Genomic DNA, 24,893 nt, shown 5'->3' with positions numbered 1-24,893 from the left:
AAAGGGGGGATCAATGGGGCCTTGAGTACCCCAGGAAGATTTCAGAGAAGAGAGGGGGCTTGATCTGGACCTTGTAAGATGATCTGTAATACAGTTGACCCTTGAACGACACAGGTTTGAACTGCACGGGTCCATTTATATGCAGATATTCTTCAGTAGTAAATACAGTACTACACGGTCCATGGTTGGTTGAGTCTGAGGATGCAGAGGGCCAACTATGTTATACGTGGATTAACCCCCGTGTTATTCAAGGGTCAGCGGTTTACTGTTTTCAAAGTACTTTTTGTGATATCAAGGGTCATGCTATTTACTTATCCTCTAGTTGAATGTTAGTAACTTTTAGATTGCCGTTAATAGGTCATTCATTGGCCAGATAGAACCAGAACTCTGAAGGAGGTAGGGTGGTGGTCTTTTTCATTCATTCATTTATTCAGACCTTCACTGTACACATATTTATTGAATACCTGCTATATGTCAGGCACTGGGAATACAAAAGAAAAAAAAGAGAAAAGAGTTCCCTGCCCTCCTAGAGCCTTACACTGTAGTGGGATGAGGGAGAGATAATCAATGCATCAATCAATACATCAGTCAATAAGAAACATGTCAGTTAATGATGTTTGGCAAAGAATTAAAAGAGGGTGGTAAATGACAAAGAGGAATTAGTAACTACTTTAGGCTGAGGTGGTGACACCTACACTGAAGTCTGAATGACAGGGCAAGCTGTACAAAGGCCAGGTGGCAAAGCATTCCAGGCAGGAGAAGAAGCCAGTGCCGCTGTGCAAGACAGACCCTGCTAGGCATGCTTGAGGGATGGAAAGGTGTGAAGGGAGCATTGTTGGTGGGGACGAATGGAATGAGATGAGTTTAGAGAGGTGAGCAGGAGCCGGACCATTTAGAGCTTTCTAAGCAAGGTCAAGAAGTTTAGATCTTTATGCTTCGGGGAGCTGTTAAGTGGAGTGATGTGCTCTGAGTGATGGAGGCAGGGTCTAGGGGACAGCAGTGGTGCTGGAGAGGAATGGCTGGATTCAGGATATGTTTGGAAGTGGGGCTTTTCCTGTGTTCCTCCAATTGTTCCCTGATCACAGTCTGCTCTTCTATCCCCACTTTTTAAGGCTTTTCCTTTTTCCTCTTCATATAGGGCCCCAGCCACCCCAAGGTGTTGGCTAAGTACCATATTTTGGGTTGCAAAAGTTACACTTCATTTTGGGAATATTTGCATCTTAAGTTACTAATAATTTGCCCCTTTTTTCATTTTTAACAGTTTTTAATGAAAGTTGTATTCAAGATTACTTTATTCCTGCATCTTCTCAATTGTTTCTTCTTTATATTTGCCCTTTTCCTTTCCTACTTGGTGAGATTTGGCTTTACGTTCGAGGATCTTTTTGCGGTCTTTGTCCAGGTTTAGTCTGGTGATAACCACCTTGCTGGGTGAATGCCCACATGGACAGTCGTGCCATTTGCCTTCTCCCGCTGCACTCGTTAACGTAGATGACACATTTCTTCCTGTAAACCTGGACTATGTTGCCAATTTGCTGCCCTCTGTAGTGCCCTTGTCCAACCTGAACTTCATCGTCCTTCCGGATGGGCGTGGGTCGGACATTGTACTTCTGTCTCAGCTCTTTAGAAACAGGGGAAGACATAATCTTCCTGCGAACGTGGGAAGGCGCATGGAAATGCCTTTTCCGGTTCTCGCTTGGGTCAGAAGTCACAAAGGGATTGCACTTCATTTTGGCCGCTGGTGCTTCAGCGATGGCCGCAAAAGAGAAGAGAGCAATAATTTGCTCTTTTAAAAACAAAGTTTAAAGTGGCAATTTGCGTCTCGGTAAGGTTTTAGGATGAGTCTTGGTTTCTAACCCTGACTCAGTACCAATTGTGATTTTGTATATCACTTAGCCACTCTGAACTAAGTTTCCTTATCCGTAAAATGGATCAGATTATACCTCCTATGCATCATTCATAGCCCTGTAATAAAAAGCAACTGAGATGATGATTTTAAAAGTACACAGTTGCGATTACGTGTGAAACGCTGTCTTGGCTTTCATGCCCCTGTGTGTACCCATTCTCCATCACCTAGCTCGCAAGAGTGAGAATAAAAGATCTTGAGGCAGGCAGGCCTTTATTCCATCAACAGAGATTTTTGATACTCCCTACATTCTCAGCATTGTATGGTGCATTAAGGAGGATGTGGTAGAGGAAGATGACCTGGTGTCTGAACTCAAGCATCTAGTTAGAGAGATACAATTAACCCACGTGGAAAGATGGATACTGCTGCAGGGCCTTATGACCCAGTGGGAAGGATTTGGATAAGTGGAGAGAAGATGAAGTCAGACAGGGAAGAGCATGAATGGAAGCCCAGAGATGAGGATGAGGGTAGGTTAGGATAGCAGAGCTGCATGCGGGTGATTAGAGGACAAGTGAGGACACACAAATTAGTGGGTCTACACCGGAAGTTCTTGACTTGTTATCAGGTATATGCAGTTCACACTAGAAGGAGGATTCCTCTGACATGTAGAGGTGATGGTTTGTGGCTGTACCGTGCAGGCTGTCATTTCTTCTTGACTTCTGCCTTCAATTCTGAGCTTTATTGAAACACAGTCATTACTTTTAAGCATTGACTAACACCCCATGTAGTTACTTTAAAAAACCCCACAGACTTCTTATTTTGGAATAAATATAGATTCACTGGCTGTTGCAAAGAAATGGAGAGAAGTCTTTGGTACCCCTCACCCATTCCTCCCAATTGAACATGTATAACTAGTGCAATAGCAAAACCGGGTAATGACATTGGTAAAATGCACAGAGCTGAGTCGAATGCTACCAGTTATACATAATGCACTTCTTTGTGTGTGTGTAGCTTCCTGTTGCTATCAACACAGTCAAGATACAGAACCGTCCCATCACCTCGGGCTCCCTCGTGGTACTCCTTATAGCTACAACTTCTCCATTGTCCATTCCCAAACCCTAGCGGCCACTCATCTGTTCTCTATCTCCAGAATTTTGTTATTTCAAGTGTTATTTCAGTAGAACCATACAGTTTAAGGAACTTTCTGAGATTATCTTCTTTGTCTCAGCATAACTTCCCTGAGGTTCATCCAAGTTGTATTTCTTTTTATTGCTGAGTAATACTCCATGGTATGGTGGACCATCATTTGGTTAACTATTCACTCACTGAAGGACATTGGTTGGTTTTGAGTTATCAGCTATAATGAAAAAAACTGCTCTGAACATTCATGCATAGGTTTTTGAGTGGACAGAAGTTGTCATTTCTTGGACTTCCCTGGTGGCGCAGTGGTTAAGAATCCGCCTGCCAGTGCAGGGGGCACAGGCTTGAGCCCCGGTCCTGGAAGATCCCACATGCCTCAGAGCAGCTAAGCCCGTGCGCCACAACTACTGAAGCCTGCGTGCCTAGAGCCCGTGCTCCACAACAAGAGAAGCCACTGCAGTGAAAAGCCCGTGCACCGCAACGAAGAGTAGACCCCACTTGCCACAACTAGAGAAAGCCCGCACGCAGCAACGAAGACTCAGTGCAGCCAAAAATAAATTAAAAAAAAAAAATAGGTGACTTCCCTGGTGACACAGTGGTTAAGAATCCACCTGCCAATGCAGGGGACACGGGTTCGAGCCCCGGTCTGGGAAGATCCCACGTGCCGCGGAGCAACTAGGCCCATGCCCCACAACTACTGAGCTTGTGCTCTAGAGCCCGCGAGCCACAACTACTGAGCCCACGTGCCACAACTACTGAAGCCCGTGCGCCTAGAGCCCGTGCTCCGCAACAAAAGAAGCCATTGCAATGAGAAGCCCGAGCACCGCAAGGAAGAGTAACCCCCGCTTGCCTCAACTAGAGAAAGCCCGTGTGCAGCAACGAAGACCCAGTGCAGCCAAAAATAAATAAATAAATAAATTAAAAAAAAAAAAAAGGTTGAGTATGCCACTTAAAAAAAAAAAAAAAGTTTTCATTTCTCTACAGTAAATGGCCAAGAGTGTCATATGCCGGGTCATCTGATGAGCGCATTTGTCATTTTAAAGGAAACTTGCAAACTGTTTTCCAAAGTGGCTGAATCATTTACATTCCCACCAACAATGTATGAGTGATCCAGTTTTTTGCATCATTGCTGTTTGCTATTATCACTATTTTGTATTTTATCCATTCTGATAGGTGTGTTCTCATTGTGTTTAAATTTTGTTTTTAGACATAATTCACACACCATAAAACTCACCCTTTTAAAGTATATAATTCAATGGTTTTTAGTATATTCTCAGGTAGGTGCAACTATCATCATTATCTGTATTTCCAAAGCATTTTCATCCCTCCAAAAAGAGTGACTGGTACCCATTACCAGTCACTCCCAATTCAGCCCTCTTCCCAGCCCCCAGCCACCACTATCCTCTGTCTCTATGGATTTGCCCATAGAAATGAAATCTTGTAGTATATGGCTCTTTGTGCCTGGCTTCTTTCACTAAGCATAATGTTTCGCGGGTTCATCCATTTTGTAATATGAATTAGCACTTCTTTCCTTGGTATGGCTGAATAATATTCTATCGTATGATTACCACATTTTGTTTATCCATCAGTTGATGGACATTTGGGTTGTTTCCACTTTTGCCTGTTATGAATAATATTTCTAACAACGTTTTCGTACAAGTTTTTGTACGTATGTATGTGTGTTTTCTTTTGGGTATTTTCCTAAGAGTTGAATTGCTGGGTCATATGGTAATTCTATGTTTAGCTTTTTGAGGAACTGCCAAACTGATTTCCAAAGGAGCTGTGCCATTTTACCTTCTCACCAGCAGTGTATGAGGGTTCCAGTTTCTCTACATCTTTGTCAGCACTTGTTATTATCTGTCTTATTGATTCTAGCCATCCTGCTGGAAGTGAAATGGTCTTTCACCGTGGTTTTGATTTTTCATTTCCCTCACGAGTTATGACTTGAGCATCTTCTCATGTGTTTATTGGCCATTTGCGTAGCTTCTTTGGAGAAATGTCTATTCAAGCTTTTGCCCAGTTTTCAATTGGGTTGTCTTTTTATTGTTGAGTTGAAACAGTTCCTTACATATTTTAGATACTAGACCCTTACTAGATACATGATTTGCAAATATTTTCTCCCATTCTGTGGTCTGTCTTGTCACTGTGGTTTAAATTTCTATTTCCCTAATGACTGCCAATGTTGGTCATCTTTTCATCTGCAGGTTTACCATCTGTATGGCCTCTTTGGTGAAATGTCTATTCATATCTTTTGCCCATGTTTGTCATTTCCTCTTACTAGAGCTATGGCTGTAGACATTTTCCTTTATAGTATATATGTCTTCAAACTCTTCCTTGCAACAGCACTAAGATGGATGAGACACAGCTGTTAAGCTGCTCATAGCTATAGATTTTTAAAATTGTGATTAAAAAACACATAACATGGAATCTACCCTCAACCATTAGGTGTACTGTGCAACTATTAACTATACACATGTTGTAAGCAGATTTCTAAGACTTTTTCATTTTGCACAAACTGAAACTCTAGACCCGTTGAATAGTAACTCCCCATTCCCTACATATCCCTGCCCCTGGCAACTACTATTCTGCTTTTTGCTTCTGTGAGATTGACTACTTTAGATACCTTAAATGAGTGGAATCATGCATTATTTGTCGTTCTATGACTGCCTTGTTTCACTTAGCATAGTGTCCTCAAGGTTCATCTGTGTTGTAGTATGTGACCATAGCTGTAGATTTTTAAAAAATTTTATTGAAGTATAGCTGATTTACAATGTTAATTTCTCCTGTACAGTAAAGTGATTCAGTTATGCATATATATACATTCTTTTTCATATTCTTTTCTATTATGGTTGATCCCAGGATATTGAATATAGTTCCCTGTGCTGTACAGTAGGACCTTGTTGTTTATCCATTCTATGCATGATAGTTGGCATCTGCTAACCCCAAACTCCCAATCCATCTCTCCACCCCACCCCTTGGCAACCACAAGTCTGTTCTCTATGTCTGTGAGTCTGTTTCTGTTTCATAGATAAGTTCATTTGTGTCATGTTTTATTTTTTATTTTATTTTTTTATTATTATTATTTTTTGGCCGTGCTGCGTGGCCTGTGGGACCTTAGTTCCCCGGCCAGGGATTGAACCTGGGTCCTCGGCGGTGAGCGTGTGGAGTTCTAACCACTGGATTGCCAGGGAATCCCCCATTTGTGTCATATTTTAGATTCCACATAAAAGTGATATCATATGGTATTTGTCTTTGTCTTTCTCTTGTCTTTCTCTTTCTGACTTACTTCACTTAGTATGATAATCTCTTGGTCCAGCCATGTTGTTGTAAATGGCATTATTTCATTCTTTTTTTTCATGGCTGAGTAGTATTCCGTTGTATATATACACCACATCTTCTTTATCCATTCATCTGTTGATGGACATTTAGGTTGTTTCCATGTCTTGACTGTTGTGAATAGAGCTGCCAGGCTGTAGATTTGGTTCCATGCTAGGCCAGTGCTCATTTTTATCTCATTAATAACCATGTGATCTCACCATGACTCAGTTTCTCCATCAGCAAGATGGATAACAGTAGGTCATAGTGGTATGGAACTTGGTAACTAAACTCAGAGCTTTGTGAATAATCCATACTCTCGTCCTGTGGACCGCCTCACAGATGGCAGTTATGCGTCTTCACCAAAAAGTCAGAAGTCAGCAGGAGAAGGTTCTCATCCTGGTTTGTTGAAGAGGCTTCACTGAGTGGCCTCATTTCTTCATTAATTTTTAATTTTTTTTCTTGCATAATGTTCACCCTTTAATCCCCAAATCATTCCAGAGTACCTCAGCACATATATCCTGAAATTGAAAGGGGAGGATCCAACAAGGGATCTGGTTCTTGTTAAGGGTCTTCTATGCCCCCCAAAGAAGAGGATCTTTAAGCCAACCTCCACCTGGCCCCATGAGGCACCCAGTTCTCTGGGAGTTGCTATGGAAATGTGCTCTGGTACTAGGAAGAAAGGAAATAAAGCATTCCGAGAGTCTTGCAGGCTAGGAAATGGACGTTCTGACGTCTATTCCCAAAGTCTACTGCAGTTGCTTTCTTCATTAAATTCTTTCTCAGTGTTTCATTGTTCCCACGTGGACACGGAGGCTGAATGTGTTGACTGCCCTTGTCCTTTACAAAGCAGCGTGAGAGATTTGGAAGAGAGATCTCTGGCCATCAAGCTGTGGTCTTAAATAAGACAGGATGATCATTTATCCCCTTCTTGTCTTGGAAGCAAAAAATCTGCCACCATCTGAGCTCTCCCTGTGGACATATTAGCTCATGCAAACTTCTCTTGGGAAGGGAAAACGTATCTTTGCCTTTATCCTTTTTTCTTCCCCACACCCCGTTCTCCCAGTAGGCCCTTTCCTTCTGCATCATCCTGTCCCAGGAGTTGACCAGCAGCTTCAACTCTCACCTTCCTCAGCTGGCACTGTGGTTTTGCACACAGCTGGGGGCATTTCTGGGGATGGATCTCAGTGGTTAGAGCAAACATTGCCTGAGCGTCTTGGGCCAGAGGAGATTCCTCCAGTCTCTTCTATACTGCTCTGGTTCTCACTCGCCAGACCCTCAGGGAATGCTGTCAAGCTTCAGTTCCCATGGCTGGTTTTCATCTTTCTTTTAGTTAAATCAGCTGTGACACCTGGCAGAGCCGTGCTTCCCCTGGGGGCCTAGGCAAACCCAGATGCTGCCAGCCTGTTCTGGGGATCGGTGTCCCCGGAGTGCATTCAAGGCCAGTCCATTTACTCTGCACAGACACAAGGAGAAGAATATCAGTGCTAGAAGGGAGCTGAAGAGTCATCTAGTCAACCCCTTAATGCAACATCGCGGAACAATTTTATAGGAAAACAAAGACTCACCCCACAGCTACAGCTCTTATCATGTGGCCGAGTGATGCTGTTTTCATTTTAAATACGGTAACTGTAATTTCAATGCTAAAACTATTAAAATATTAGTAGAAGCTAGCATAGAGTTCCAAAAGTGTGTAGCCTCTGTCGCAGCTTTGTAATAAAGCAAAATGGTCATAAATACAGGTCAAAGGAATGTAATAAACCAATGCATGTGTGCATAAATACATACATACATAAAAAGTAAAGGAAGGACATTTTTGCACAGTGTCAGGTGGCAACCCTGTAGGTGCTTTCTAAATCATTTCTATTTGTTTGCTTTGAGAAAAGGGTCCTTTTTTTCATTTCCTTATTCTGTGGCCAGAGAGAAGGGTCGGTTTCTCAGTTTTCTGGGAAATGGTCATAGTTGTGTCTGGAGACCAGGGTTAGTCTCTATGTGCTCTTTGTCTTTTTGTTTTCATCTCTGGGTTCTCCCTGCAGACCCTGGTTGGCCGCCTGCCTGTTGCCCATGGCTCCCACCTTATCTCTTTCTCAGAGTCCCATTCTCCAGACCCCAGAGATTTCTTCTGCCCCACCTGTCCTTTGCCTGCCTGTGTTGTGTAACCCCAAGGCTCTGCTAGACAGTTGAAGCTGATCTCATAGACTAATTCAGGGTAAAGTGGTAAGGGAGATTAGTGGCATTATTTATTGCCTTCCATAAACATTTACATTTTTAAAGCTTTAGATCCTTTAACTCTTTTTTTTTTTTTAATTTTAATTAATTTATTTATTTTTGGCTGTGTTGGGTCTTCGTTTCTGTGCAAGGGCTTTCTCTAGTTGCGGCGAGCGAGGGCCACTCTTCATCGCGGTGCGCAGGCCTCTCACTATCGTGGCCTCTCTTGTTGCGGAGCACAGGCTCCAGACGCGCAGGCTCAGTAGTTGTGGCTCACGGGCCTAGTTGCTCCGCGGCATGTGGGATCTTCCCAGACCAGGGCTCGAACCCGTGTCCCCTGCATTAGCAGGCAGATTCTCAACCACTGCGCCACCAGGGAAGCCCCAGGTCCTTTAACTCTTAAAAAAAAAATGAGTCAAGGGGCGTGGGGAGGGAGATGATAGTGGAAGGGGATTAAGAGGTATAAACTACTAGGTATAAAATAAGATACAAGGATATTTAAAAAACTAAAAACAGAACTACCATATGACCCAGCAATCCCACTACTGGGCATATACCCTGAGAAAACCATAATTCAAAAAGAGACACGTACCACAGTGTTCATTGCAGCACTGTTTACAATAGCCAGGACATGGAAGCAACCTAAATGTCCATCGACAGATGAATGGATAAAGAAGATGTGGTACATATATACAATGGAATATTACTCAGCCATAAAAAGAAACAAAATTGAGTTATTTGTGGTGAGGTGGGTGGACTTAGAGTATGTCATACAGAGTGAAATAAGTCAGAAAGGGAAAAACAAATACTGTAGGCTAACGCATATATATGGAGTCTAAAAAAAATAATACTGATGAACCTACTGATGGCAGGACAGGAATAAAGACACAGACATAGAGAATGGAACTGAGGACACGGGGTGGGGGGAAAGGGGAAGCTGGGACAAAGTGAGAGTAGCATTGACGTATATACACTACCAAATGTAAAATACATAGCTAGTGGGAAGCAGCAGCATAGCACAGGGAGATCAGCTTGGTGCTTTGCGACAACCTAGAGGGGTGGGATAGGGAGGGTAGGAGGGAGACGCAAGAAGAAGGGGATATGGGGATATATGTGTGCATATGGCTGATTCACTTTGTTTACAACAGAAACTAACAGAGTATTGTGAAGCAATTATACTCCAATAAAGATGTATAAAATAAAAAGATACAAGGATGTAATGGTCAGCACAGGGAATATAGCCAATATTTTATAATAACTTTAAATGGAGTATACTCTATAAAAATATTGAATCACTATGTTGTAAACCTGCAACTAATATAATGTTATAAATCAACTATACTTCAGTTGAAAAAAAAAGAGTGGAACAGGGCACTCAAGCAAGAGTGGGAAAATAGCTTTTGTTTTCTAGACGATACATTGGGTCACTCAAACCACACAGTTGATACCATCCAGACACCAACCATGAACAAGCCCGGACCTGAGTTCATTCCCCTGTCCAGTTGTTCCTAAGGAAGATTAAACCTGCTTTATTCCAGACGTGTCTTTTATTATTATTATTATTAATTAATTAATTAAATTTATTTTTTGGCTGCGTTGGGTCTTCGTTGCTGCGCGTGGGCTTTCTCTAGTTGCAGGGAGCAGGAACTACTCTTTGTTGTGGTGTGCAGGCTTCTCATTGCAGTGGCTTCTCTTGTTGTGGAGCACAGGCTCTAGGCATGCAGGCTTCAGTTGTTGTGGCACGAGGGCTCAGTAGTTGTGGCTCGTGGGCTCTAGAGCGCAAGCTCAGTAGTTGTGGCATACGGGCTTAGTTGCTCCACGGCATGTGGGATCTTCCCGGACCAGGGCTCGAACCCATGTCCCCTGCATTGGCAGGCAGATTCTTAACCACTGCGCCACCAGGGAAGTCCCCAGACGTGTCTTTTGTAAGTTTTTATCTGTCTGTAATAAGGTCATAAGCTACTAATGAAAAGGAATCCTCTCTTTTAAATCCAATTCTTTTCACGAACAATAGGAACTTAATATGTATCTGTTAAATGATGAAATATTAATAAGCCTGAAGGAGTCAGCAGTAAGTCTTTCCTAGGATTAGAAAACCGCTTACAAGGCCTTATTGGAAAGGCCCTATGAGGGCTTGGATTTTGTTATGAGAAACCCTAATTAATTGAAACCCTCAAGTGGAGGGCATTTCTTCTCCCTTTAGTCAGTTCATGTTGCAAACATGTTGCTCTCATGGCTGGAACTGAATGCTTTCTGGAGAGACCTATCCAAGGAAATTAGCTTGAGATGCTGTCATTGTCAGCATTGCAATCAGCTTACTAACTCTGCAGGGGTGGCAGGTTTGCTCTTTTCCCTTGAAAAGCTTCACCAACGCTGGTATCTACAGGCATTTAGGGACACCAAGGAAATATGTCAAAGGCACTGCTTACTCTCCTCTGGACACTAAAAAGTGGTGGATACCATTTTGACTGTTGGCCTGGGGAGACCTGGGGGCTGAATCCTGGTACTGCTCCTAACTCATTCTGTGACTGTGGGTAAGACGTTCAACCTCTCCGAGTCTCTGCTGCTTTATCTGTAAAACTGGGATAATGATCTCTTTGCACAGGGCTGTTTTAAGATTTAAATGAGCTGTGTATGCAAAGACTCTGGCACAGACTAAGAAGTGGCTAGCTGCTGAACGGAGCTCTGTAATTTGGCAAATCCCCAAATGGTTTGCATTTTGGCCCACTGAACTTCTATCTCAGGATGGTGTGTGAAGGCAGAGCTTGCAGACTGAGAAATCTGGGCTTCCAAGTGGACGTCTCTTTAAATCTGGGACCCTAGAGGGTGGCCATGGAGGCTCAAATGCCTGGCATACTGCATAATGTCTCATTTTGGTTGCTGCCACGGAGAAGGCTCTGAGCAGAGAGAGGGCTCAGGGTGGGTAGGCTGGCTGGCTGCCCAGGGCTCTTGTTGCCATAGACTGAATGTTTATGTGCCCTTCCCCCCATTCATATGTTGAAACCCTAACCCCCAATGCGGTGGGATTGGGAGGTGATTAGGTCATGAGGGTGGAGCCTTATGAATGGGATTAGTGCCCTTATAGAAGAGACCTCAGTGAGCTCCCTGTCCCTCCATGTGAGGGCATAGCGAGAAGATGCCTGCTTATGGACCAGGAGGCTGCACTCACCTGACACCGAACCTGCCAATGTCTTGATGGACTTCTTAGCCTCTAGAACTGTGAGAAGTAAATTTCTCTTATGTGCAAGTTACCCAGTCTATAGTACTTTGTTTTAGCAGCTGGACTGGACTAAATACCCATCTATATTATGATCCGGTGGTGGTCTTATCGAATTTTTTTTTTAATACTTTATTTTTTTAGAGTAGTCTCAGGTTCACAGCAAAATTGAGGGGACGATAGAAAGATTTCCCATACACCCGCTGCCTCAACACATACATGGCCTTCCCCATTATCCACATCCTTCTCCAGATGGTACATTTGTTGCAATTGACAAACCTACATTGACACATCATAATCACCCAGGGTCCATGGTTTACCTTCGGGTTCACTCTTGGTGTTGTACATACTATATGTTTGTACAGATGCATACTGACACGTATGCACCATTAGAGTGTCATATAGGGTAGTTTCACTGCCCTGAGATTCCCTCGTGCTCTGCCAATTCATCCCTCCCTCCCCCTAGTCTTACTGGATTTTCAGCGAGAATTACATTATTTTGCATAGGGGACAGGGCATGTGTAGAGGTGCATGCATCTGTTTTTATCTACTTGCATCATAAGACCATAAGTTAGAAGCAGGTTAGGATCAGATGTAGAAAAATAAATTCTATAACATACATTTCTTTGTGGTTGTGGATTCTTGTCTTGACAATTCAACCTTATGTGGTGGAATTCACTTAGAATTCTTGGCTACTCCTGCTCCCCATCCCTGCCACTCCTCATCCTACGCTTCTCCATTATACCTGCTCCTCTGAGGGTAGGGACCATGTCTTCGTCATCCTTGTAGCTTAACACACAGAAATTGCTCAGCAAATGGGAGAATGAATGCTCAAGCACCAGCTCCAGAAACACCACTTCCTTTCATTTACACTGGTCCGTGCGCTGCTGCTGACCACCTGTCCCTCACTTACACTGCTGCTCCGGCTCATCTTTCTGCTCATCCATCTGAGGGAAGAGACCATCTGAGCAGAGACCTTGCTCTCCAGAGACATGCTTCTCACCAAGCCCGGGCTTGTGGCTGGTTGAGGTGGCCTTGCTCCAATGTCTGGACCCCATCTGGGGAGACCTGGGGGCTTAGATGCAAATAGCAGCCATCTTACCCCTGCAGGGATTCTCACCTCCTGTCTTTAAGTCAGTAGGATGCAACGTGGAAGGGTGTGTCTTGGGGCCCAGGGTCCCATGACTGTGCAGTGTCCTGAATTTCTAGCCTGACTCAATTCATTGAAACCTGGGGAAATGAAGGTTAGCACCTGCAAACTGGGGTTGGGATAACTCTGCCACCCTTGGTAACAAGGTTAAAGGATGATAAGAGTGAAATGCTTTGAGGCTGTCTGTAAGAGTTGCTGGTTAAATGCACAGTGTGTCCATTTCTTGTCACCTGCCAGGGGCACCCCTTGTTGTGACTGAGGGTGCTGGCAACAGAAGGAATGTTAGCAGGACTTGTCCCCCAATACTCAGCAGGTGGGCAGCTGCTTGTTGAGAGCCCTTGGCTGCAGGCCTGGCCTTGTGCACAAAGAGAGACTTGAGTGCTGTAGACCATGGGAGAGGTTGTTGAGTATTGATTTGCCCATCTTTCTTCTAGTTGGAAAAACAACTAGGGGTGAATTGGCTCAGTGGATTCTTTCACTTGCAGCCTTTCTCGTGAAAGGCTGCTGAAACTCAGGTTCTTCTCTTACAAGGCTGACCTGTGTGCAGTAGGGGGGGTTGGAACTGAGTAGAACATGGGAAGGTTCCTGTCTGTTCAGAACTTGGGCTGGGGGCTAGGCCCAAAAGGAGCCTTGGTTTGTTCCCACTGGAGGGCGTGGGAGGCCGGGAGGGAGAGAGAGAGAGAGTGAGAGTGAGAGTGTGTTTGTGTGTGTGTGTGTGTGTGTGTGTGTGTGTGTGTGTGTGTGTGTCAGGTGGAGGACGTTTACAAGGGAGAGATGCCTCTGCTCCCTGCTGGGTCAGGGGCTTGGGAAGAGGGTGTGGATGGCAGGGTCGAAGTCCATGGTGTTAAAACAATTTAAACCTAATAATGAAGGCCAGAGAAGCCCACATGATGACCTGAGGTCAGTCAGTCAGGCATGGACTTGACTCCTGGCCTCACCGGACATTTGACCTTTGGGAATCCCTTCATCGTGGAGGTGGTGGCAGGAGGGTGGTCTCAGATTCTTCATTTGTCATGGCACAATATACAGGGTAGGCATTACTTACCTTGAAGAGGTTAGGATTTCAGGAGATAATGTGTATAAAAGCCTAGCTACTACACGTCTCTGACACACAGTAGGTGTTCAAAAAATGGTAACTGTTAAACTGGGAGAACACATTATTGGGCCTCTCCTGAGGGAATCCAGATCTGGCCATCCACCTTCATCCCTGGATGCGATTGAAATAAGACCCATTGAAGGATTCAAGACGTTGAAAGGACGAAGCTTCACAGAACCCCGCCCCCCCGCAGTTAGGCAGTGACCCAGGGGGGATGGAAGCCCCCCGTGGAGCCGGCAGCAAGGACCCAGCTGCTCACAAAGGCGGGTGTCTCTGCTGGTGGGTCAGGGTCAAGGGCTCCGAGAGCTGCGTCTGTTTCTCTCCCCTGCACTCTCACAAAGGCTCTCGACAACAGGACGCCACACTCCTGTCTCGCCACATGGAACGGCATTTCCCAGCCATGCTGCCCTTTTCTGCTTGGCTACTCGGAGTGACAGTTAACTCGTGTCTGAAAGGCCTTGGGGACATTTTTCAAACACCTGGCGTGAAAGTGAACAGTATCAGCTGTGGGATCAGTTTCCTCATGAAAAAAAATAGGATAATAATAGACTTTACTTCATAGGGTTGTTAGGAGTTAAATGTATTAACTCATGTTAATATACTTAATACACTTAGAGTAAAGCCCCGATAAATGTTGGTTCTGTTGTTCTTACTGTGATTATTCTGTATTCCATCTTCTCTTCCTACACCTCCATCCTCTTTTTCCGTCTCCTGCCTTTGATTTGGGTTCCAAGAAGTTTCCAGGAAGGGCAGGGGATTGTCGGGACTGTCTTGAGAAGCTGGGTTCATCCTGCCCGCCTCCTCCCACCCACTTCCATTCGGATGGGTTGAGTCAGCCCAGTTTTCTTCCCTTGCGCCTGGCAGAAATCAGGTCTTGCTCTGCATAAGGTTGGTTCCTACCATTGCAGGAGCTGGTGAGAGAGTGTCCTCATCTGACCTTGAAGAATGGGCCTCCGGACAGAGAGGAAGTGAGCAGACCATGGGGCTTCTCTGGGCTGCAGGGAGAACTCTCATAAAACACCCTCCTGATTCCTTTTTTGGGATTAAGGATGCAGATCATATCACTGGGAAAAACCGGGCCTCTTCTTGATCCACTCACCCACCTCTCCTCTCTCCTAGAAAGATGGGGGTGTCCTGTTGGCCTGGGGGTCCAGCCCACCTTGGGTCTCCTGACTGAGCTCGGCTCCCAGCTCCACCGTGACTCATCGTCAGAGCTCACTCAGCCTTCAGCCCCGTGCCCTCTGCTTCCCAATACCTCGTGTTCTGGCTGGGCCGTAATTCCCTTTCCATCCCACCCCTCCCTCCCCTTCTGCAGGGTATTCTGAGGCCGGGTTTAGGTGGATAAAATAGCCACATGCAGGATTTCCAAATTCTATATAATTGCTATCACTTCAATATATCAATCTACCATCAGTCATTTCCATCCCCTCTGCTGATAAAGATAACAGCTATGAAAACACACTTTGAGAGGAAAACAGGAGGAGGGTCATGTGGCCAGTCCCTGCCAGCAGGATCATCATTTTGATGGCAGTGGAGACCGCTGGCCTGCACCGAACTGCCCTGTTCCTGTGCTCTGTTGATGACGTATGGAACACACTGGCTGGCTTGCCCGGGTTCCGAAAGCAGCCTGTCTCATAAATGGAAAGTCCAGACAGGAAGTTTGAAAACCTGGCCATGGTTTCTGCATGGGATGAGGCTTTTCTCACTGTACCCAGCAGGTATTTCCTATCCAACGTGTTTCATTATGGAGGCCTAGGTATCTCAGATTTGGGATGCTCTGTCCCTCGCCCCTTAAATCTCCTGCCATTAAAGGGGCTACTGTCTATGTCTTTGACCTTTCCAAAGATCATCTTGGATCTTTCTGTAGTGCTGCCTAGTTTGGGGATGCTTTTATTTCTCATTTCATTTTCACAACCACAGATGTCATTACAGATGAGAATGTGGGGGTAAGTGACCAACTCAAAGGCACAGAGGTTGTTAGCAGGTAGGAAAATAATTCAGATCCCCAAATGTCTGGTGTAGTGACTTTTTTTTAAAACTACATCGTGCTCCTGGGAGAAAAGCTGGGGTTATATGCAAGAGGCCTTGGGGGTGTGGGACTGGGGTTGGGTTTACCTGGAAGCCCTAAGTGCAGTGGAAATTGGGTAACGTGCATGAGCGAGAGGGGAACTTACCCCTTCTCACTGACTCGGAGACAGCAATGGCCTTCTGGTGGCGCTGGGAACCCAGCAAATAGTCTCGGCCTCTGACCTCTTGGAGGAGACTTCCATATTGGAAGAGCATGGTTGTCGCCCCCAACCTTTCCCAGAGGTGGGCAGTGCTGGTCCAGACAGGCGAGAACCGGCGGCATCCCCCAAGGACTCAGGGGTGAGGCCAGGTTGCCTCCCTGCCTTCTTCCATCGCTCAGGCCTCCCGCCTTGGTTGGATTCTCTCCAGGGCCTCCTCCTTCTTCCCTTTATGCTGGAGACTTACCCCGTAGGGTGGGCAGCTGTAGTGGCCCTGTATCAGGACTCATAGCTGGCGGAGGGACTTGCACTGTGCTAGGATGTTGTTTCTTTCTTTTTTATTTTATTTTATTTTATTTTATTTTATTTTATTTTATTTTATTTTTTATATAGCAGGTTCTTATCAGTTATCCATTTTATACATATTAGTGTATATATGTCAATCCCAATCTCCCAGTTCATCACACCACCACCACTCCCCCTCCCCCGCTGCTTTCCCCCTTGGTGTCCATACGTTTGTTCTCTACATCTGTGTCTCAATTTCTGCCCTGCAAACCACTTCATCTGTACCATTTTTCTAGGTTCCACATATATGCGTTAATATGAGATATTTGTCTTTCACTTTCTGACTTAACTTCACTCTGTATGACAGTCGCTAGATGCATCCATGTCTCTATAAATGACCAAATTTCGTTCCTTACTATGGCTGAGTAATATTCCATTGTATATATGTACCACTTCTTCTTTATTCATTTGTCTGTCGATGGGCATTTAGGTTGCTTCCACGACCTGGCTATTGTAAATAGTGCTGCAAAGAATATTGGGGTGCATGTGTCTTTTTGAATTATGGTTTTCTCAGGGTATATGCCCAGTAGTGGGATTGCTGGGTCATATGGTAGTTCTATTTTTAGTTTTTTAAGGAACCTCCATACTGTTCTCCATACTGGCTGTATCAATTTACATTCCCACCAGCAGTGCAAGAGGGTTCCCTTTTCTCCACACCCTCTCCAGCATTTGTTGTTTGTAGATTTTCTGATGATGCCCATTCTAACTGGTGTGAGGTGATACCTCATTGTAGTTTTGATTTGCATTTCTCTAATAATTAGTGATGTTGAGCATCTTTTCATGGGCTTCTTGGCCATCTGTATGTCTTCTTTGGAGAAATGTCTATTTAGATCTTCTGCCCATTTTTGGATTGGGTTGTTTGTTTTTTTAATATTGAGCTGCATGAGCTGTTTATATATTTTGGAGATTAATCCTTTGTCCGTTGATTTGTTTGCAAATATTTTTTCCCATTCTGAGGGTTGTCTTTTCATCTTGTTTGCAGTTTCCTTTGCTTTGCAAAAGCTTTTAAGTTTCATTAGGTCCCATTTGTTTATTTTTGTTTTTATTTCCATTACTCTAGGAGGTGGATCAAAAAAGATCTTGCTGTGATTTATGTCAAAGAATGTTCTTCCTACGTTTTCCTCTAAGAGATTTATAGTGTCCAGTCTTACATTTAGGTCTCTAATTCATTTTGAGTTTATTTTTGTGTGTGGTGTTAGGGAGTGTTCTAATTTCATTCCTTTACATGTAACTGTCCAGTTTTCCCAGCACCACTTATTGAAGAGACTGTCTTTTCTCCATTATATATCCTTGCCTCCTTTGTCATAGATTAGTTGACCATAGGTGCGTGGGTTTATCTCTGGGCTTTCTATCCTGTTCCATTGATCTATATTTCTGTTTTGGGGTCAGTATCATATTGTCTTGATTACTGTAGCTTTGCAGTATAGCCTGAAGTCAGGGAGTCTGATTCCTCCAGCTCCGTTTTTTTCCCTCAAGACTGCTTTGGCTATTTGGGGTCTTTTGTGTCTCCATACAAATTTTAAGATTTTTTGTTCTAGTTCTGTAAAAAATGCCATTGGTAATTTGATAGGGATTGCATTGAATCTGTAGATTGCTTTGGGTAGTATAGTCATTTTCACAATATTGATTCTTCCAATCCAAGAACATGGGATATCTCTCCATCTATTTGTATCACCTTTAATTTCTTTCATCAGTGTCTTATAGTTTTCTGCGTACAGATCTTTTGTCTCCCTAGGTAGGTTTTTTCCTAGGTATTTTATTCTTTTTGTTGCAATGGTAAATGGGAGGGTTTCCTTAATTTCTCTTTCAGATTTTTCATCATTAGTGTATAGGAATGCAAGAGATTTCTGTGCATTAATTTTGTATCCTGCAACTTTACCAAATTCATTGATTAGCTCTAGTAGTTTTCTGGTGGCATTTTTAGGATTCTCTATGTATAGTATCATGTCATCTGCAAAGAGTGACAACTTTACTTCTTCTTTTCCAATTTGTATTCCTTTTATTTCTTTTTCTTCTCTGATTGCCGTGGCTAGGACTTCCAAAGCTATGTTGAATAATAGTGGTGAGAGTGGACATCCTTGTCTCTTTCCTGATCTTAGAGGAAATGCTTTCAGTTTTTCACTATTGAGAATGATGTTTGCTGTGGGTTTGTCATATATGGCCTTTATTATGTTGAGGTAGGTTCCCTCTATGCCCACTTTCTGGAGAGTTTTTATCATAAATGATGTTGAATTTTGTCAAAAGCTTTTTGTGCATCTATTGAGATGATCATATGGTTTTTATTCTTCAATTTGTTAATATAGTATATCACATTGATTTGCATATATTGAAGAATCCTTGCATCCCTGGGATAAATCCCACTTGATCGTGGTGTATGATCCTTTTAATGTGTTGTTGGATTCTGTTTGCTAGTATTTTGTTGAGGATTTTTGCATCTGTATTCATCAGTGATATTGGTCTGTAATTTTCTTTTTTTGTAGTATCTTTGTCTGGTTTTGGTATCAGGGTGATGGTGGCCTCATAGAATGAGTTTGGGAGTGTTCCTTCCTTTGCCATTTTTTGGAAGAGTTTGAGAAGGATGGGTGTTAGCTCTTCTCTAAATGTTTGATAGAATTCACCTGTGAAGCCATCTGGTCCTGGACTTTTGTTTGTTGGAAGATTTTTTTTATCACAGCTTCAATTTCATTACTTGTGATTGGTCTGTTCATATTTTCTATTTCTTCCTGGTTCAGTTTTGGAAGGTTATACCTTTCTAAGAATTTGTCCGTTTCTTCCAGGTTGTCCATTTTATTGGCATAGAGTTGTTTACAGTAGTCTCTTAGGATGGTTTGTATTTCTGCAGTGTCTGTTGTAACTTCTTTTTCATTTCGAATTTTATTGACTTGAGTCCTCTCCCTCTTTTTCTTGATGAGTCTGGCTAATGGTTTATCAATTTTGTTTATCTTCTTAAAGAACCAGCTTTTAGTTTTATTGATTTTTGCTATTGTTTTCTTTGTTTCTGTTTCATTTATTTCTGCTCTGATCTTTATGGTTTCTTTCCTTCTGCTACCTTTGGGTTTTGTTTGTTCTTCTTTCTCTAGTTCCTTTAGGTGTAAGGTTAGATTGTTTATTTGAGATTTTTCTTGTTTCTTGAGGTAGGCTTGTATAGCTATAGACTTCCCTCTTAGAACTGCTTTTGCTGCATCCCATAGGTTTTGGATCGTCGTGTTTTCGTTGTAATTTTTGTCTAGGTATTTTTTGATTTTCTCTTTGATTTCTTCAGCGATCTCTTGGTTATTTAGTAATGTATTGTTTAGGCTCCATGTGTTTGTGTTTTTTATATTTTTTCCCCTGTAATTCATTTCTAATCTCATAGCGTTGTGGTCAGAAAAGATGCTTGATATGATTTCAATTTTCTTAAATTCACTGAGGCTTGATTTTTGATCCAAGATGTGATCTATCCTGGAGAATGTTCCATGCGTACTTGAGAAGAAAGTGTAATCTGCTCTTTTTGGATGGAATGTTCTATAAATATCAATTAAATCTCTCTGGTCTCTTGTGTTTCCTTATTAATTTTCTGCCTGGACGATCTGTTCATTGGTGTAAGTGAGGTGTTAAAGTCCCCTACTATTATTGTGTTACTGTCAATTTCCTCTTTTATAGCTGTTAGCAGTTGCCCTATGTATTGAGGTGCTCCTGTGTTGGATGCATATATGTTTATAATTGTTATATCTTCTTCTTGGATTGATTCCTTGATCATTATGTAGTGTCCTTCCTTGTCTCTTGTAACATTCTTTATTTTAAAGTCTATTTTATCTTATATGAGTATTGCTACTCCAGCTTTCTTTTGATTTCCATTTGCATGGAATCTCTTTTTCCATCCCCTAACTTTCAGTCTGTATGTGTCCCTAGGTCTGAAATGGGTCTCTTGTAGACAGCATATATTTGGGTCTTGTTTTCATATCCATTCAGTGAGTCTGTGTCTTTTGTTTTGTTCCACAGCCTGCAGGATTGTAGTTCTTCTTGCTTCTGCTGTCTGCCCTCTTGTGGATGAGGCTATCTGAGAGGCTTGTGCAGGTTTCCTGATGGGAGGGACTGGTGGTGGGTAGAGCTGGCTGTTGCCCTGGTGGGCAGAGCTCAGTAAAACTTTAATCCGCTTGTCTGCTGATCAGTGGGGCTGGGTTCCCTCCCTGTTGGTTGTTTGGCCTGAGGCGACCCAACCCTGGAGCCTACCTGGGCTCTTTGGTGGGCCTAATGGCGGACTCTGGGAGGGCTCACGCCAAGGAGTACTTCCCAAACTTCTGCTGCCAGTGTCCTTGTCCCCATGGTGAGCCACAGCCACCCCCCGCCTCTGCAGGAGACCCTCCAACACTAGCAGGTAGGTCTGGTTCAGTCTACTATGGGGTCACTGCTCCTTCCCCTGGGTCCTGATGCGCACACTACCTTGTGTGTGCCCTCCAAGAGTGGAGTCTCTTTCCCCCAGTCCTGTCGAAGTCCTGCAATCAAATCCCGCTAGCCTTCAAAGTGTGATTCTCTAGGAATTCCTCCTCCAGTTGCCAGACCCCCAGGTTGGGAAGCCTGATGTGGGGCTCAGAACCTTCACTCCAGTGGGTGGACTTCTGTGGTATAAGTGTTCTCCAGTTTGTGAGTCACCCACCCAGCAGTTATGGGATTTGATTTTATTGTGATTGCGCCCCTCCTACCGTCTCATTGTGGCTTCTCCTTTGTCTTTGGATGTGGGGTATCTTTTTTGGTGAGTTCCAGTGTCTTCCTGTCGATGACTGTTCAGCAGTTACTTGTGATCCTGGTGCTCTCGCAAGATGGAGTGCGAATGTTCTGTTTCTTGCAGCCCTAAGGGCTGGTCTCATCTGGTCTCCTTCCCCTGAAGACTCCGTAAATGGTAGCTTCTGTCATTGTTCTTCTGAACTTCTTTATTCCTCATGACAATTCCAAAAACCAGGTGGTGGTGTCCCCACCTCACAGTGAAGGGACCAGGCTTAGAGGAGAAGGCTGGCTAGTCACAGTTGGTGAGTTGGTGTGATTCAAACCCAGGCCTGTCCGCACCCAAAGTTGGGATTTTTTCTACTACACCACCCTACTTCCCTCTGCTGTGCTGTTTACCCCAAACCAAGCTGTCTTCTGGAATTCCTCATTTTTATTTTGTAAAAAATTTAAAATTTTTAATTTTATTGAAGTATAGTTAATTTACAATGTTGTGTTAGTTTCAGGTGTAGAGCAAAGTGATTCAGTTATACATATGCATATATTCATTCATTTTTAGATTCTTTTCCCATATAGGTTATTACAGAATATTGAGTAGAGTTGCCTATGCTGTATAGTAGGTCCTTGTTGGTTACCTGTCTTATGTATAGTAGCATGTGTTTGTTCATCCCAAGCTCCTGATTTATCTCTCCCCTCCACGTTTCCCCTTTGGTAACCATAAGTTTGTTTTCGATTTCTGTAAATCTGTTTCTGTTTTGTAAATAAGTTCATTTGTTTAATTTTTTAAAAAATTAGATTCCACATGAGTGATATCATATGACATTTGTCTTTCTCTGTCTGACCTTACTTCACCTAGTATGATAATCTCTAGGTCCATCCATGTTGCTGCAAGTGGCATTATTTCATTCTTTTTCATGACTGAGTAATATTCCATTGTATATATGTACCACATCTTCTTTATCCATTCCTCCATTGATGGACTCTTAGGTTGCTTCCATGTCTTGGCTATTGTGAATAGTGCTGCAGCGAACATTGGGGTACATGTATCCTTTTGGATTATGGTTTTCTCCAGATATATGCCCAGGAGTGGGATTGCTGGATCATATGGTAGTTCTATTTTTGGTTTTTTAAGGAACCTCCATACTGGAATTCCTCATTTTTAGAGGCATCTGGAATGTGATCTAGAGTCTCCAGGTGGCTATGGAACACGCTTGTCCCCCAGCCCTGGTGGATGGGGACTTGGCAGGAACTAGGAACATATCAGGACTCCAGCTTAGAATAGGATGTGGCTTAGGGTAGGCGGTCTGGTCCAGCAGGAAACCCAGGATGCCAGACTGGAAACATGGCAGAAACCAACTGTATGGCCTGGACCTGTGGCTGAGATAAGGGGATGCTTGCCTCTGGCCGGCTTTAGAAATTGGGGGTGAGGTGCCAATGAGGTCCAAGGATGCTGTGCATTCTTGGAGGTGAAGCCCGCTTGACTGCGAGTATCATGACAAAAATAGAACAACAAAAGCAAAACCACAAGCAAAGTTGGGGGGAGAGGTTGCATTGGAGGCCTTGCTTGGGTAGGGGGTGGTCTGGGTGTGGATGGCACGAGGTCATGGTTTGACAGTGAGGGTTACTATCCTGCAGGCAGTGGGATGAGAGGCAGAGAGAAGTTGATGTGCCTGGCCTGGGAGGTGATGGTTGCAGCCACGAGGCAGAATGAGGCCACCTCGGAGGAGACAGGAGAGAACTGAGGCTGAGAACCAAGGCTTGGGGCTTGGCTGCAGTTGAGGGAGGACAGAGGGACAAGACTCAGCCCGGCGGACAGACAACCAGCCATGGGGGGTGTGGGTGGGAGAGCAGGAGACTGCAGTTGGCGGGACCCTCTCGCAGAGACAACCAGGAGGGCAGCGGTGCCAAGAGCTGAAGTTCAGGGGGCGGAAAGATGCTGGATTTGGCAAGAAAGAGGTCCTTTAGGACTGCAGCGTGCACACTCCTGCTCGTCCACATCGCCGCCTACCGTGGTCGACGTTGGGAAGCTGTGCTCTGAGTGGGAGACCTGAGGTCCTCAGAGAGTCACTTGTGTTCGCTGTGCAGGGCCAGTTAAGGCAAGAAAACGTCCTCGGTCATGGGAGGAAGGGTAGCAGCCACTTGTGTTTTCCGCTCAGGCCTTGGTTCGGCTGACCACCGAGGCTCCTCTCCTGCCGGCTTCAGTGAGGCAGAGTTTTGCTGCACCGCGTAAATGTAGTCTATGAGTCCCCCGGGACAGAGAGGGAGGGAGGGAGGCTTCTGAGGGCAGTTGACGGCTCGGGGTCTGATTCCACATCATGACAGTCAAGGACTTTTCTTCCCTTCAGAATACTACAACTTTGCAGATGCATGTGTTAGAGTGATTACCTGCCTTGACACTGCACCTATCAGTAGACAGGATCCCGCTTTAGGGTGTAGACCCTGAGAAGTAGACGGTTTGATGACACGCCTGCCTTTGCAAAGTGCTTTCTATTTGCTTAGTTTATTAGTTTGTGGAGTGGCTTTTAAAGAACTTTTTAAGAGTCTCTAATTTGGGGAGGGACACGCTGTTTGTCAGAATGAAAAATAGGTCACTGAAATAACAGAAGAATTCATCTAATTATCTTCTGTGCCTGGTCGAAGCCTCTGAAGCGAGGACTAATTTAAAGTTGGGCTTCCTGTAAATTAAGCTCTCTATTAAACAGAACCAAAATCAATAAACGGTGTTGTACTGAAGCAGCCTTTAAAAGGCAGGACTGCCATGTCGGGGGAGGTGGAGAGAGGCCTGGCCTACGTCCTGCCCCATCACGGCTCAGTCATGCAGCTCATGGATACTTAGAGCCTTGGAGGGAGCTGGGAGGGAAAGGTATTCCGCAAAGAACAGAAGCCTGGAGCTAGCGATCTGGGACATTGCGCAGAGCTGTGGACGTTGGACAGATCACTTACAATTTCCGAGTCCCAGTTTCCACAGTGGAGCCCACGTGGGATGATAAACGCTGTCTTCCTCCCAGGTTTGTTGAAAAGGCCCAAAGAGAGAGGATATGGGAGAGTGCTTCTAATGCCGTGAGGCACTATACACAGTCAAGGGTGGTGAAGCCTCTCTGCTTTGGGAAAATGTTGGGGTCGGCGTGTGCTCCACAAAGAGCCGCCAGCCTCGTCACCCATGTTCTAGATGGAGTTGAAGATTGCTTTTCCTTTAACGGATCAAGATGGTGTAGGAAAATGTGATCCTACCTGCAGGTGAGAGGGCTGTTTCCCCAGGTGAGGATTCGATGGACTCGCCCACCCAGTCAGGCACAGATGGCTCTGGAAAACCACAGCCTGTGTCTGTGGGCTGTGATGCTCTAATGTTTTCAGCTTTGATAAGAAGACTGGACAGGGAGCTCCCTGTGGTCAACTAGTTCCCGAAAGGGTAAGGGGAGAGGGTGGGACCAAGAGAGGCAGGCGCAGTTTCCGTTCTCAAATAAACCAATCAGAATTCACTCCCCGCCCCCCGGGGGGGCGTGAGTGAGGAGCCCTGGGTAGACCAGGAACGCACCTCCACTGAAGGACCCTCTACAGAGAAACTAGACAGCAGGGAAGGAGACTCCTCCCGACAGATATTACCATTTAGAAGTAACTCGGCCGAGAACTAATGCTGTGGGCTTTGAATTCAT

The 24,893-nt window shown here is 44.3% G+C and overlaps 1 protein-coding gene and 1 pseudogene across 1 annotated transcript in view; one reads left to right on the top strand and one right to left on the bottom strand.

The window, feature by feature from the left end:
* CCDC3 (coiled-coil domain containing 3) overlaps positions 1–24,893 on the top strand; it is a 102,966-nt gene that overhangs the window by 23,382 nt on the left and 54,691 nt on the right. The gene's annotated exons all lie outside the window — the stretch shown is intronic.
* On the bottom strand, positions 1,292–1,727 carry LOC137761520 (large ribosomal subunit protein uL24 pseudogene; annotated as a pseudogene).

This window comes from Eschrichtius robustus, chromosome 1 (assembly GCF_028021215.1).
Source record: "Eschrichtius robustus isolate mEscRob2 chromosome 1, mEscRob2.pri, whole genome shotgun sequence".
NCBI classification, from domain to species: domain Eukaryota; kingdom Metazoa; phylum Chordata; class Mammalia; order Artiodactyla; family Eschrichtiidae; genus Eschrichtius; species Eschrichtius robustus.
The sequence above is the reverse complement of the archived record's forward strand: the minus strand, read 5'-3'. Positions and strand labels throughout refer to the sequence as shown.